The 15017-nt window shown below is 37.7% G+C and overlaps 1 protein-coding gene across 4 annotated transcripts in view; it reads right to left on the reverse strand.

Moving 5' to 3' along the window:
• LOC125236244 overlaps positions 1-14270 on the reverse strand; it is a 126632-nt gene extending 112362 nt beyond the window's left edge. For 3 of the 4 annotated variants that reach the window (XM_048143136.1, XM_048143211.1, XM_048142972.1), the window contains exon 1: positions 1164-1447. The gene's annotated coding sequence lies outside the window, so the exon portion shown is untranslated. Of the gene's footprint in view, positions 1-1163; positions 1448-12984 lie in introns of those variants that run through there. The other variant, XM_048143051.1, reaches the window with a different exon arrangement.
• Positions 14271-15017: the final 747 nt, after the last annotated feature.

Raw genomic sequence — 15017 nt, forward strand, 5'->3', positions numbered from 1 at the left:
TAAATATAAAAGTGTCAGACCCGGCCGTGAGTTCAAGTCTCACCCAAGGCAGACATTTTCCACTTTTAAATGTAAACTACATATATTATGTAACTATGGGTACGAATTATACGGTGCATCTAATCCCTATACCCCTTGCAGTAGATCGCGGTAGGTAAGTTGGACTGGAACATAGGCAAGTAATCTTAATTTGCCTTTAAAGTATTTTCCCCAGGTCTCATCACAAGATAATGATGACTATGACATTGCTGACATGATGACGTCGGGATCAACTGTTAATCAATAAAATCCTTTTTACATTCCACTGCCTTGCTTAAGGCTCATATACGGCAGGGTTTGTTCTATAGCCCCAACGCTGTTCCATTCCAATGGCGATTGGGGACTTTACAAAGGTACACCTTATAGTTTCTTCACCATGTCTCACGTTGTCTCTGACTAAAAAGTAGCAATGCTGCACTGTGGGCAAAAGAAGTATGTCCAGCCGTCTTCGAGAAATTGGGGAGCAACCCGAGCAACCATGTAAAAAAACAAAGATATACATCCTTCCTTTATATACAGGTGAGTAAAAAATATTCGGGTATTGACTATTCTTGAATGTTGAATAGATAGTCACACGTCGGAAACTTCTCCCGGGTGTCGGAATTTAAGAAGGGTAGGCCGGCCCGGATTAGGGTTGCTGTTCCATCCGCTAATCTGTCCGTCAACGTCCGATGTTGTCGATCGTGCCAGAACTAGGACTAAACCGCCTTTAAAAATATTAGCTGTCAATTTTATTGCACCTAGTCATCTTGTTCTGCTGATATACAATTTGCATTTATGCAGCTGTGAAATATCGTGTAGAACATAAGCAATACCTATTTCCAATTCTCATTGGTATTTACCAGCCGAGGAAAAATGTTCCTTTACGGTATTCCAATTATTATGCAACCCACGTAAAATGTCCTTTCCTCGTTAAAACCTATTTATTGCCACCGGGATCACTAACTTGAATTGAGATTAACAGAGAGCCTATTCAAGATTGAATAAGCGAATGAGTAATGCCAGCAAATAGGCAGCTCCGGTTTAGGCGTTAAGGTTACTTAGCACACATACATTACATCTAACATATGCGCAACCAGGCTAAGTATAATAAATCATTATCATAAAACTAAGTATTTTATTACCTTCACTATCGTCCTGAACTTCGGAGCGTTCCAAAATGTAAAAACAAAACCAACAATATCAAAACAAATTCTACCGCGCACTCACAACCAAATTCACACACTACAAAACTAAACTGAACACAAACTCAAAACGTTCCAAAACAAACAAATATTTTAAATAAACACACTGTCCAGATGCTTCAAACCGTGAACTTTTCAAGTTTTAAAACTTGATAGGTTAATTGAAGAGCATTTAGTTGCACGTGTGCAGAGTACGCGCTGCCGGTGCCGGCTCGCGGACCGGTCGACGCGCGCCGAGTGGCGACTGTCAAACCAGCCAGCTGGCAGATCCACTCTAGCGGCCGGACTGGCAACTAATGACGCTCCGTCGAAGAAAGTCCTAACTTAATTTAAGGCCTGTTTTTGTATACTTTTTTATGAAGCTCTAACCAATCTAAACCGTCCTTACTAACTAATTCAAAGTGAGGTATTAAATTGTCATTTAAAATTTTTTTTTGGTGGTTCCGTAGTAAACCTCAGTGGGAAGTAAGGTCAACAAACAAATGAGAGATACCTAGAGGAGATAATATAATAAGGTGAACATTTCCGGCTTATTCATCTGACAGGTGTCTCGGTCGTTGAAAACCTGGTGAGCTTTTCTACGGAAGCAACCAAACCCAAACCCCAGACAGTTGGGATACTTGGGATACTCTTAAGAAGCCCTGGGCGAGAAAAGAGACGAAAACGACCTAAAAAGACTAAACCCTTCAAAGTTTGAAAATTAACGTAAACGGGGAAGACAAGAAGGCCGGGCTGTAGAAATTTTAACAGTGAGGTACAAAGTTGTTTGGTTCATTCATTGGATTACTACTGCAACATTTTGTTCCCGTTAACATTACCATTATTTTTTTTACAGATTAAATAGTGTGTAAAGGTACATATGTACTTGTAATATAATGACAACGTTGCCTACCCCTGGTGTAACGTTAAAAAGCTTTTCATCCTCAGAAAAACGTTTGTTTTTTATAACTAATTGCAATATTTTTGTCTTTATGCCCTTTTATGCCCACGCCGCAAAAGGAGCGACATGGCGGCGGCGCCCCAGAGAGGGGATATTGACTCGCCTCGCAGCCACTGCGCATGCCTCAGCCCATGTGTTACTGTTTGGATTACGCTCAAATTACGCCAAAAAATAACAAAAACCTCTTATACCCCAACCCCATTAATTACCTATAAAGAATATGTCAAGGAAATATATAAAGGTAGAATTAAGAAACCTAATCCAATGTTTCCAAGTCCTGGTACTTGCCCGGGACGAAACACTGCAACCAACGACCTTGACCTCTCGTAGCGGTAATTTTTAACACCGACTTTTTATTGATGGCTTACTATTTAATTTTCTAGAACGCAATGCGGAGTCTCTAATGTTATTATGGTAGGCTTGTGCCGTTTCGTTCGTTGATCGGAGCGCTCCGATCTCGTTCAATCGCTCCCATGAACTAGTTCGCTCTTTTAGGTCTTTTGCTCATTTAGTTCAGTCAGACCAGCGACCACTGCGCTCGGAAAGATTAGAACGAATGGGACCGAATAGTGTCAAAATGATACGAATAGTCCACAGATAGTAACATTCCGGGCCGAAAGGTTGTAAGTAACCGAAGTTTAATATTATGAAAACATGACTTTTTTTGTTGCTCTGCTAAGTAGCTCTCGCTCTCGGTCGGCGCAGTCACACATTCGTTCTCGATCCAAACCGCTCGCGCTCGCCGATCCTATACTGAACTAAATGAGCAAAGACCGATTCTCAGACCACGGAATGATTCAGTTCATTTCGGTCATTGATGGGATTTTATTCCTAACAGTTCATAGTTCGTGAACGACACAAGCCTATATTATGGCAACTGTTTCATACCTGATTTACTTAGATTCAAATTGTACATTAGTTATGTATGATTAGTTTCCACTTTCTAATTTTTCCAGTGCGTCGTCCAGGTTCATTCAAAATTGACCAGGCACTAGATAAGTTACTAGCCTATTTACCCTAACCCTATTAAAGTTTTCGGAAAAGTACTATCTGCTGCAAGATTGCAAGGCGAATGTATCAATGAATTCATTCATAACTTCTCCATGCACTTTTGCAGCCGATAGTACATTTATTTTCTTCCTACGAATGGGCCTATCTTGCCTATTTATCATGGAAGGAAATAAATGATGTTAAGTTTTGGGATGACACTTTAGTTGGATACCTGCGTTTAAAAATAATAAACTTTTGACTAAACTCATTACACTTAAATAAAATAAATAATAACTCAGTGATCTAACTCAAAATTTTGACCATTAAAATTCAATATAAATACTTACCCCCTTATTCATAAACGTACTCTAAAGTTATCAAGCCGATAAAGTTCGTTTTCATCACACCCGCACTTTAAATGTGCTATTCCACGCAGGCGGAGCGTGAGTTATAGAAAAATCGTTCTCCCAAGGGAATAATGAAATTTCTTGTACCGTACTTAACTTTTTTACATCTATTTACATATTTTTTACATTGCGAGTGTGATGAAAAACATTGTGTGTAACTCGGGGAGTATGAATATTACTAACTCGAGTCTTTAAATCGCTCCAGCAAGCCGTCGCGATTTAATTTCCTCTCGTTAGTAATGTTCAACTTCCTCCCCTTGTTGCACAATGTACTATTGTCCCTTTCCCTTTCCGTTCCCTGAAAAGGACAAACGAACTTTATCGGCTTGATAACTTTAGAGTACGTTTCTGAATAAGGGGGTTACTAATGTTACTATATTACTTAGTATACCCAGGACTGATATATAATTCTACCTAAATGGCTACGTAAAATGTCAGGATTTATTTATTAAGTGGACCCTAACAGTCTTGGCATATTGACAAAAATCCGGGTAAGGGTAAGATGACGATGATGACGATGATGATGATTATTTGTCGGTTGAAGTACTGCTATACTGCAGATGAAGACACGCAAACGGTTATATCCAATACACTTATTGCAATTTATAGAAGTTACGGAAATACAGTGTGTATTACGTTGAATGTGCGTGTAGTTATCAGGATCAATAAACTTCGAAGTTAGCAAGTAAATAAATGCGGAGAATCTTGGGTATGCACGACATCCACAAAATGCAGGAACTGCTTCTCCAAGCCTCATATTGGCGAGCGAATATGCGCATCGCATCGATTGCGGAATTTAATCGATCATTTAAAATTCGTTGGTCCTACTTCATCTGCAATTGTTTGCATACGAAGTAAGGCATAAAGGTTGCATGATCGACTGATAAGAGTTGTTTACATTGCAATTTTTTAAAACAAGAAGATAGGAATGAATGAGTATGAGTTCAGTTAAATTTAAGTGAAGGTTCTAGGTCAAATACAATTGCAGATTTCTTGAAACTAGTGTCTTCACTCTTAATGATAACATTAATGTATTATTAAATTTAAAACTGAACAAGTGTATCACGATATTCTATTTTGACACTTGTGGCGTCAGATATTTGACACTAACTTATATATTCTAATTCTTAGGTTTATCACACACTCACACTTAGTAACTTAACACATTTAGAATTAATCAAAAGGCGATATCCAATGTCGCTTAGTTCTTATAATGAGCCAAACGACGTGTCAAAACTGTCAAATTTAACGGAAATCATCAACAGTACGTACACGTACACCTTTCTGTGCTTAAAAGAAGAAGAGAGCAGGGATAACAATAACGCGCAGGTATGTACAGTGCAAGTTTCTCAAACAAGGTATAAAATAGTACATTTCGTTATTAGTGCGAGAAGTATGTCATTTCTCGCACGTGTGACGAACGACGATAGACTAATATTAAAACAGCTCGGTATGTAGTCGTAAAATGGAACGCATACTTTTTACGCACTAGTGCGTAAAATACAACTTCTCGCACGCTAAACAGCCAAAAAAGGGGCACTTTTTGAGCAACTGTATTAAAATAGTACATTTCGATACAAGTGTGAAAAAAAGGAAGTTCGAAACGAGTGGCGATAAATTAAAACACGACCGAAGGGAGTGTTTTAAATCGACACGAGTTACGAATTTCCTTTTCGCACGTGTATCGAACGACGTTTTTCAGTACAGATGGACCTCCGAAGTTTCGACCTGACATATAATGAACCACTTCTCGCACTAGTGCGTAAAAAAACACCATCTGTACTGAAAAAAATCAAATATTGCCGAGGCCTTGTACCAGTTGCAGTCGGCACGTCTGTAAAGCCCCTCATAGTTTTTTTAAATGGCCAAATACATACCTAGATTTTATGTCACAAATATCAGTGACTGGAAATTAAAAAAGAGGACTTTGCCGGCCTAGGCCTGCAATATTTTGTATGAAATTCCATTATCGACCTCTTGTCCTAACCGCATCTGAAACGTCATACTTCGCGGACAATTATAAGACACATAACATAACATCAATATTTCATACCATGTTTGAGAAATAGTACATTACATCAGAGGCCGGGAAAATGAGGATTTCCGGCCAAGTGGGGATAGGGATACGAGGCCGGGAATCCGTTTTCACGCCGAGGCATGTATAGTGCTTTTCTCAAACATACAATGAAATAAAAAAAAATGCTCTAAAGGACAATATTTTATAAAAAAAGTTACTTTGCAGGCCTAGGCCTAAAAAATAATATGAAATCCCTTTACAGTCCTCTCGAGTAGTTGCGCCCAAAAAGCGATACTTCTCAGCCCATTTTAAGGAACGTAAAGACAATATTTCATTGCATGTTTGAGAAAAGTTATTTTATCGCATGAGTATAAAGATCAAGTCCCACTATCCAAGTTAAATCCCTAGATAGCTAAGTGCAGACGCGGCGGGTGACAGGGCTGGCACGCGGCCAAAGATTCCTCGCGCAAATGTCACTTTTTTCTCAGTTTTCGCCTTCGATGGCTCGAGGAGAAGGCAAGCCGAATAGGCGCGTTGATGATGGGTTCCGTTTGTGACTACATGACCACTCAGTGTATACTAAGCCAGAAAAAAAAGACTTGTCTCTATCATATTTTTTGGGACTGGCTGGCTGTTGCGATGTCGATGAAATTTACAGTATAGCTAGGTGCATATGAAAAAGACCATTTGGCAACTTAAGGTTGGTTCATTTTTAAAACAATCCGTACGTCCGAGTTGCCCCGTGGGCGTCAAATAGTAAGATAATGATGTAGTGTAATTTTCATATCAACGACTTCTGAGATTGATAAATCGATCCATCTATGTTAAATAAGTATATTGTTAGTAGGATTCGCTATTTAGTGTTTTTATAATAAGAAGTTCAATATTAGTACCTAACATACACGATCAGTGTGTGTAAAGTCTCTAATTCTCACCAGGCTCTCGTGGCTGCCCACGGACCACGTGAAGTGAGTCCTAAGACTCGTAAGATTTAAATCCATATTTGTAATGATGATCCAATAGTTGTTTCCTTGATATAAAAGTCTAAATTTAGGAATTTTCGACTTATTGCTGTCGATATATACCAGTAAGTATGATAGATTTTTTCCGCTACTATTATCTCTGTTTTATAAGCTGAGCAATGAAAGCAGACCTATACTTACAGGTGAAAAACTTAAGAAAGTCACCTGTTGTATGTGTGAGTGACGTGTTCGAATAGGCGTTTGTTTTGTCTGTGTTACTAATTTTAAATATGTGTTCTCTATTCGAACACGTCACTCACACATACAACAGGTGACTTTCTTTAGTTTTTCACCTATACCTAGTTATGCCTAAGTCAGTTCTACTAATGAAATATGTAATAATCACACGTAATGGTGCTCCCACACTGACTGTTATAAATGTTATAAACGGTGTGACAGTGACAGCGCGATGGCATTGACATTACCTACGCTCTCTGCGTCACACCGTGTCATATAACATATATAACAGCCACAGCCAGTGTGGGAGCACAGGGGAAATGGCATCCTTCACTCGTCCCCACTTTTCTCACTCGTCTACGGCTCGTGTCAAGATGAATGAGTTTCGTGAAGTAAAGACATACTTGGTACAGGTACTTTACTTCCAAAAATGGATACAAACACGAATCAACATAAATATAATCATAATTATCATAATGAAAAAGATGGAAACTAATCAGTCAGTATAGCAAAGTTAAATAAGTATATAATAATAAAATGAACAATAGAATGTATAGTGCGGAGTTTCTCATGAGCCGTGGTCGTTCCAAAATAGACTCGGTTAATTTACATTGCTTAATTACTTCCGTTGAGTGAAAAGAAAATAACTTTATGGTAAAAAATATTCTTGAGTGCATATTTAATTAAGACGAGAGTTAGGTATGGTGTTTTTTGTACGATTATGTACGATAAAAATATAATTGTGAGTGCGGATAGCTAAGGAACCCTAAAAACAGAGGAAGTCATTACTTAGATTTATGGAATCAAAGGCAAAAAGTCTATTGTGTAAAATTGTGGTACCCGTTAGGCGTTCTAACCGAGCCCTTATCAACTCTCTTACACGCCTACAATGTTATGTGGTTTTTTGGTTATTTTTAGTACCGAAAGGAGTTAATTTTTCTTTTACGATATGATATTTGGAAACAGGCGGTTTTTCGGGTGGAGCAATTTTATTGAGGTACTCGTAGGTATTTACATTTGTTGTGGCGAGGACAACCTATATTTAGATGTTTTGTTTAAAATATGCGTAAGTACACAGTTGCAAGGATAACACTAACTCTAACCCACAACCCATTGAATAGAGGACCTTCCTGATCTAAGGGATTTAATACACTTGATTATAATTTTAACCATTAGGTATGTACCTATTGTACCCGTTAAAATATGTTAACGTTGTCTTGATTGACTGACATAACAAGAAACATACATTTCAATTACGGTGGTGCGAACTTTAAATTTGCAAACAATAACTTTAAGATATAACTTTTCTTCAAGAAACGTTCTCTCATCAACTCGCGACGCCCAAGAAAAATCGAATTTCAGTATTTTCATTTCCCGACTTCTCGTTGGCACGAAGAAAAATATCAAACTTCTTTCCTTTGAGAAATTCAATTTATTTACTGTACAACTATGAGTGCTATCTTTTCCAGCAGAAAAGGCAAAGACTAGTGGCGACAAAATTTATCAAGTAGGAATAATATTGTGCAATACAAGAATAGAAAGATAATCTAGTACCTACTGTTGTCGTATTAATATCAATAACAATCACAACTGATGATTATGTTTTAGGTTAGGTATATTCTGTGGTTCAGGTCGTGGGTTTGAACCTCACGCTTTATCACTCCCTTTGAATATTTGTTAACGTCTTAATTATTAATCTTATTAATATAAATTAATTATGATAATTGATTGTTGTTTTTAAATTTCAGTAACACAAACTCTCATATTATCGTCACTACTTTGAAAAAATCTCGTATCTCACGCTGCTTCTCAAAGTTAAAACGCAGTAAGTCTAATATATATGCATTCCATACATGCTTACTACAATTTTCTTTTCATTGACAGACGAAGATACAAGTTTTTTTTAAAGTAGTGACAATATATTTAAAGATTATTTTCTACTATTTAGTATGATTGCGTGTTTTTTTATTTAGCTTTTTTTTATCTAAGTACATTCTTATAATTTTGTTTTAGCCAAAAGAATGACAGATAGATACCGGCGTAGGTAGCTAAGAGTTGTATAGGTACGTTTTAAGGCGAATGATATCAAAATGACATTACCTAGGTACCTATTTTCATATCAAGACTTAAGTTCGAATAGGCCTCCAGGTTTTCAACCAATTCAACTCAAAAATGCAATTGTACTCATTTTGCAAATCTACATTCTGCGTGGCTTTGTATAGAATATGAATATGTCAATACCAAAATATTGCCCATATTAAATTACAGTATAGTACTGTGCATGCACACAGCCAGCGCTATCCCGCGCGATACGGTGGTTTCCACAAACTCCTGACCGTAAAAGGCTAGCCACGTAGTTACGCACATTTACCGTAAGAGGGCGCAGTGATACGTCGCTCTTTTGGTATACAAACAACTTAGAAAGGGAACAGCATGGCCATCCTAGTTGTTTCTTACTTTGAGTATAGATGGCGCTTCCTTCTCATTTGGGAAATTAAATTCTTTGTAGGTACTTAAGGTCTCTTACTAGCTTCAATAACGTTATTATCAAACTCACTGTAAGTATATTTGGTTCTCCAATCCATAACCTTTGATGTGTCGGCCGGCCGACTGCCGGTTGATTACGTCAACAAATTTGAAATTTGATGTAATTAAAAAAATTGTGTATCACCAGCGGGCCGATTTTTGAGTCTCACGCGTTCGAATTCAGAAAATTGTCACTGAAAATAATAGGCAAGTCACCGTTTTCAACCGGTATTTTAGTGACAAAATCCAGTATGCGAGATTCATAAATCGCTCACCTGGTGGCAAAGTTTGTGCCTTGAAACCCTCGAGACGCTCAAGATTCCACTTTTCGAATCACTCGCTACGCTGAATCATTCAATATTGGAATCTTTCGCTTGGTCGATTATCAGTATTATTGGCACATGCGGTTTAACAACAACTTTGCCCCTTTGTACAACTAAACAATAATAGTACATTGTGCAACAAGGGGAGGAAGTTGAATATTACTAACGAGAGTAAGTTAAATCGCGACGGCTTGCCGGAGCGATTTAAAGACTCGAGTTAGTAATATTCATACTCCCCGAGTTACACATTAGTACATTGTGCAACAAGGGGAGGAAGTTGAATATTACTAACGAGAGTAAGTTAAACGATTTAAAGTCTCGAGTTAGTAATATTCATACTTCCCGAGTTACACACAATGTTTTTCATCACACTCGTAATGTAAAAAATATGTAAATAGATGTAAAAACGTTGAGTATGATACAAGAAATTTCATTATTCCCTTGGGAGAACGATTTTTCTATAACTCACGCTCCGCTTGCGTGCAATAGCACATTTAAAGTGCGGGTGTGATGAAAAATGTTTTTCATCACACTCGCAATGTAAAAATTATGTAAATAGATGTAAAAAAGTTAAGTACTGTACAAGAAATTTCATTATTCCCTTGGGAGAACGATTTTTTTATAACTCACGCTCCGCCTGCGTGCAATAGCACATTTAAAGTGCGGGTGTGATGAAAACACAATTGTAGGTAGGTACAACAATGCAGAGTGTTTGTATGAATTTGGATTTTATTAAACTAGTTTAAGTAATCTAATAGTATATAACAATCGTACTTTCTTTAAGATATGTGTTTATTTTAGATCCTAACATAACTTTTGGAAACTAAAGGAGTTGAAAAAACGTTTAGTTTTCTTCAAGAATAAAAAAGTGTCACATCCATCTGACAACGGAGTACACATCGTTACCATAACTCGGCACTTCCCTGAAATTTCCTATCTTTTCCTCAATCTTCCGCCGCGACAGGTGAAAGGTTATGAATAGACTGTTATTCTTTTCCTTGACGGTTTTTTAAGGCTCCTTAATGGTATTTTAATTACGATTTCTGTAATTTGTATTGAAAAATGTTTCATACTAGAAAATTATTATTTTAAATAAAATGTTGATGATATTCCTATAGTAATTTAGCCACGATTCAAAATATATCACAACAGGAGAATGAAAAAGATGGGTATTGGGTATTATTACGAGTATTGAATAGGGGTAACAATTTATATACGGTTGGAGTCTTCTATTAAGTATAAAATACCTGTGCAGAACGACATATTGTCTCTTTCGGAACATATCAGAACATCTCGAACACATGTCGTAAATTCGTGTATTCAGAATAAACAGAGTGATTTAGTAAGCTAAATACTCGTATATTCAGTGGCGGGGCGTCGATACAACTCGATTCCCAACGGGTTCCCTAAATATCTAATATCTGTAGAATCCATGATTCCGAAAACCCCTCCGGCTTTACCAACGAAAATTTTCACGCCCCGCCACTGGTATATATAGAATTATTTGATGTGGTATACGTATAAACAGCATGTGTTATAAGAATATCTTGGTGGTTCTGCTGGGAGGAAGCTCTGTAGCAGAACCACTTTGTAATAATGGTTTACACAGAAACTAGGCATATAGGTTACCTCTAGATTTTTCCAAATGATCCTAGAATTTTATAGATATCTTATAGATATTTTCTGATATGTTTATGTTTACGAAAAACGATGTGTTCTGCTGGGGAGCATGACGTGTATTGTATTGTACCTTATGGCTTTTAGTTACCTATTTATTGATATTTATATGTATAATCGATGAAATCAGGCGTTACTTTGCGGAAATCCATGTTAATTAAAATCTATTCTAATTTATGTTATAATATTTTTTTTATTAGAAATCTGAAATCCATGACATGCAATCCAAAGATACGTTTGATGATATTTGTTTAATCTTATAGCTCCGATTAAAAATAAAGAACAAGTGTGACAGGGATGAGAGGTATGATAGTTTTGTTTCTCAAAAAAATATTATACTGCTTTATGTTGTTCTATAGTATAGACGTTTATTTAACAATATGACATAAGGCCATAACATGAATTAAACTTTGCGTGTTAAATCGCAGTGCGTTTTTCAGCGGAAAATGATGGGAGTACCACGCCCTTTCAGGATATGAGTAACAGGGACTTGAATCGTAATGGCAAGGGAGAAAGTTGTTGTGTCATTTAGGTAAACGTTGATTCAGAACCAGCGTTTTCATTACCTTTATTGGACTTATTTACCTGATTTTAAGTACTTTGCCAATATAAAATGTATTTGTGAATCAGCTATTAAAAAAATATTTTACTTCCCCGATTGGAGGGATCAAAGCGTGACTATTGTCCTGCTAGAAAATAGAAAATGATCTTTTGTGTTCAAGGACACATTTCTTCTCGCTTGGTAGCAAAATATTTTCTACCTTGGCCATTACCTCACTGCATTTAGAATAACGTCCTCGTCGTAAATATGTCATTATGCTTCCGTAGTGACATAACCAAATATTGATGTAATCTACGAACTGTATTGTGTAACTTCAGGTTTCTTGGAAAATTGCAAGTCAAGAAGTTTTATAATTTAATTCCGATAACTTTATCGGTTACACATAATTGTAGGTAGGTGGTTCACGTGCTTAGTCTATAACAAAGTTATACCAAAAGTTAAAGTATTTATGTTAGTCTAAATTTTGTACAATATGCTGTTATGTCAACAAAAAAAAACAACAAAAGCTGTTACACAACTGCTATACCTACGGCACATCCCCAACGTCCACAGACTGCCACAAAAAGTGTTCTAGGAATTTAGTGATCCGCGGGCCTTGCAGACTAGTGATATAGCTTATCGTGTCGGTGCGTCCCTTTCGCACCTATTAATCGTGCGTAAAGGACTCACTAACGCTATAGGCTACAAAAATACATCATGCGACCGTGCTTCGCCCGCAGGTTTGTATTTTAACTCATTCTGATATTTATTTCTGGCCGTCCCTATCGCAACTAATAGTGTGATAAGGACGGCTGATATTTTATCTTATCGCGCGACATTTTATTTATTTTTAAATACCTACTTTACATTTTCTGTTTGGAAAAAAAATATCGATTAAAAATCCACAGGTATTTTTTACATGTTATTAGTAAATATTCTTGATGGCCGGCCTAATAATGGGCAGTAGTGGTGCTGATGCTTCTGGGTCCGAATCGCGAAACGATTATAAAACTTAATATATCAACCTATGTTTTGTGGATAGATTTTGACGAATTGTGTTATAATGTTTCCAGATTATTGACAATAGAAAAGTCGTATACATTGCGACGTAGCATAATAACTATTAAATTGTAACACTTACTGAAAAGGTACTTCGAACCAAGGCTCCCTTTTTCTCTCTCAACTTATTCTTGAGTATTCTCCTCTTCAGACGGCTAAGCACCATGTCCGCTTCGTCCACACTTTCCGACGACGAAGTGCGGGCAATCCGCAAGTTTTCCGACACGGACTGACTCCGCTGTCTCATGGTCACACCCTCTAAATGATTTCGTGGTTCGATTTCTGATAAGCCACGTCTGTACATATTTAGGCGTTTATTCATTTCACAAGCCGTCGCCGCGTCTGTGGGAATATTAATGAATCCGTTCTCTGATGTGTTATCACGTATTTTTTGAAGGCGTGATTTTCGCAAAAGAAATTCGGGTGGGTCGTGGTGCTTCAACGCTTCGGGTGAATTTAGTGAAGTTTTCATTGTTTTTCGCCGGTGTATAGTAAACCAATCCGGATTAGACCCGGCCCGTGAGGGTAAGCTTTTTAAGTAAGTGTTCAGGAACGATACCTTATTGTGAGGCCCGTTATATAAAACTCCAGATTTGGAACGCGCTAAAGTGTCATTTTTATGCTCTTTTGTAGAACCTCTTCTGTGAATGGCATCTTTCAATGACTGGGATTTATGAAGCATTGTGCCTATTTCAGTTTCAGATTTGTCCCTTTTTGCATCCATTGAAAATTCAGACGAACTTTCTGTTGAAGTTATGCCATTCATTTCCAATATTGACTTAGTTTCGGGTTCTTTCGATATTGGCTTCGTGTCATCGATACAGCTTTCGTTGTCAGAACTTTTGTAACTGCTAACTTCACTAGCGCCTTCGGACTGGAAAGGGGTGGTTTCGAGGCTATTTATTAGCAAATTTGAAAAGTTCGTGTTTAATGTGAGTTTACTTGGAATGTTTGTTACACTGCCGCGATTTCGTATAACGTAACGTTTATTATCTCTCTCGACATTATCGTTAATTACAACAGGCGTACGAAATACTCTTGTATAAATTTTGTCTCCAGCGACGGAATTATTTTTCCTAATCGAGTTCTTGCCAATGTAATGTTTGAAATCTTTCTCTCGTAACGACTGGCTGGCCCTGACGGAGTGCTCGTCGCAAGTCTTTATGGAAACGTTTTCATCATTTGTCTCTACGAGAAGATTTCCTTCACTATCAAAAAGTTGTATCGTAGGAAATCTGATCCCGGGAGACAGATTTCGCGTCCGTAACTCCCATTTTTGTTGGCAGGGCTTTCTGAGCTGAATTCGAATTACATTGTCGTCTATTATGGGAACGTCACTATGATTACCGTCTTTTTTATCCGACATTTTGATGATTTTCTAGAGGATTTGTCAATAACACGATACGGTTTTATCAGCAACCACTTGTTTATTTACAGTCAGCTGTTCAGTATAATTTTTGGCGCGTTGCCAGGCGAATCGTTTCACCCGCATTCTCGTTAAAATAGTTCCAATGTCATATTTGTTTTTCACCCGAAAAACATGAAAAATATAATACAACAGGGAAATAAATATTTTTATTTTCTAACTAGGTAGTATCACAGACACTCGGTCACTTTCATACACTGTAAACTGATTACTGAATACAACACTGTAACAAACAGGCGGTGTTGAAAACGGTTGCATAAGCTCGCGTGCCGTGATTGCGCGTAATTGCACCGTCTAATGAGTACGGGGATTTAATTTGCGTCAGTTGGCCAGATCTGATTATCAGAGTTGGGTAGATTGGATTTGTCGAATCGATCGATCGCCGAACATTGTACACGTGAGGACGCGCCCGCGCGGTCGCAATTTCTCGCGCGTTTTTCGGTGCTTCCGCGCTTGTTTTTGGACGTTCGCGTCTCCGGACATTTCTGCACTGCGGGCTAACAGTAGAATAGATGCGAGACACTATAAATAGAGACCGCCGTGCTGGCCGGCTCCCCTTGAACCTATGTGTGTATGAAACATGACGGCACTGACGTAGGCGCAACAACTGTTCGCACTGACACAGTTTTTCACTTGACCATGCAGCGTGCAGCGTGGCCATACAAGCATGCGTCGCTGACTAATGCGAA

Source organism: Leguminivora glycinivorella, chromosome 1 (genome assembly GCF_023078275.1).
Source record: "Leguminivora glycinivorella isolate SPB_JAAS2020 chromosome 1, LegGlyc_1.1, whole genome shotgun sequence".
NCBI classification, from domain to species: Eukaryota; Metazoa; Arthropoda; class Insecta; order Lepidoptera; family Tortricidae; genus Leguminivora; species Leguminivora glycinivorella.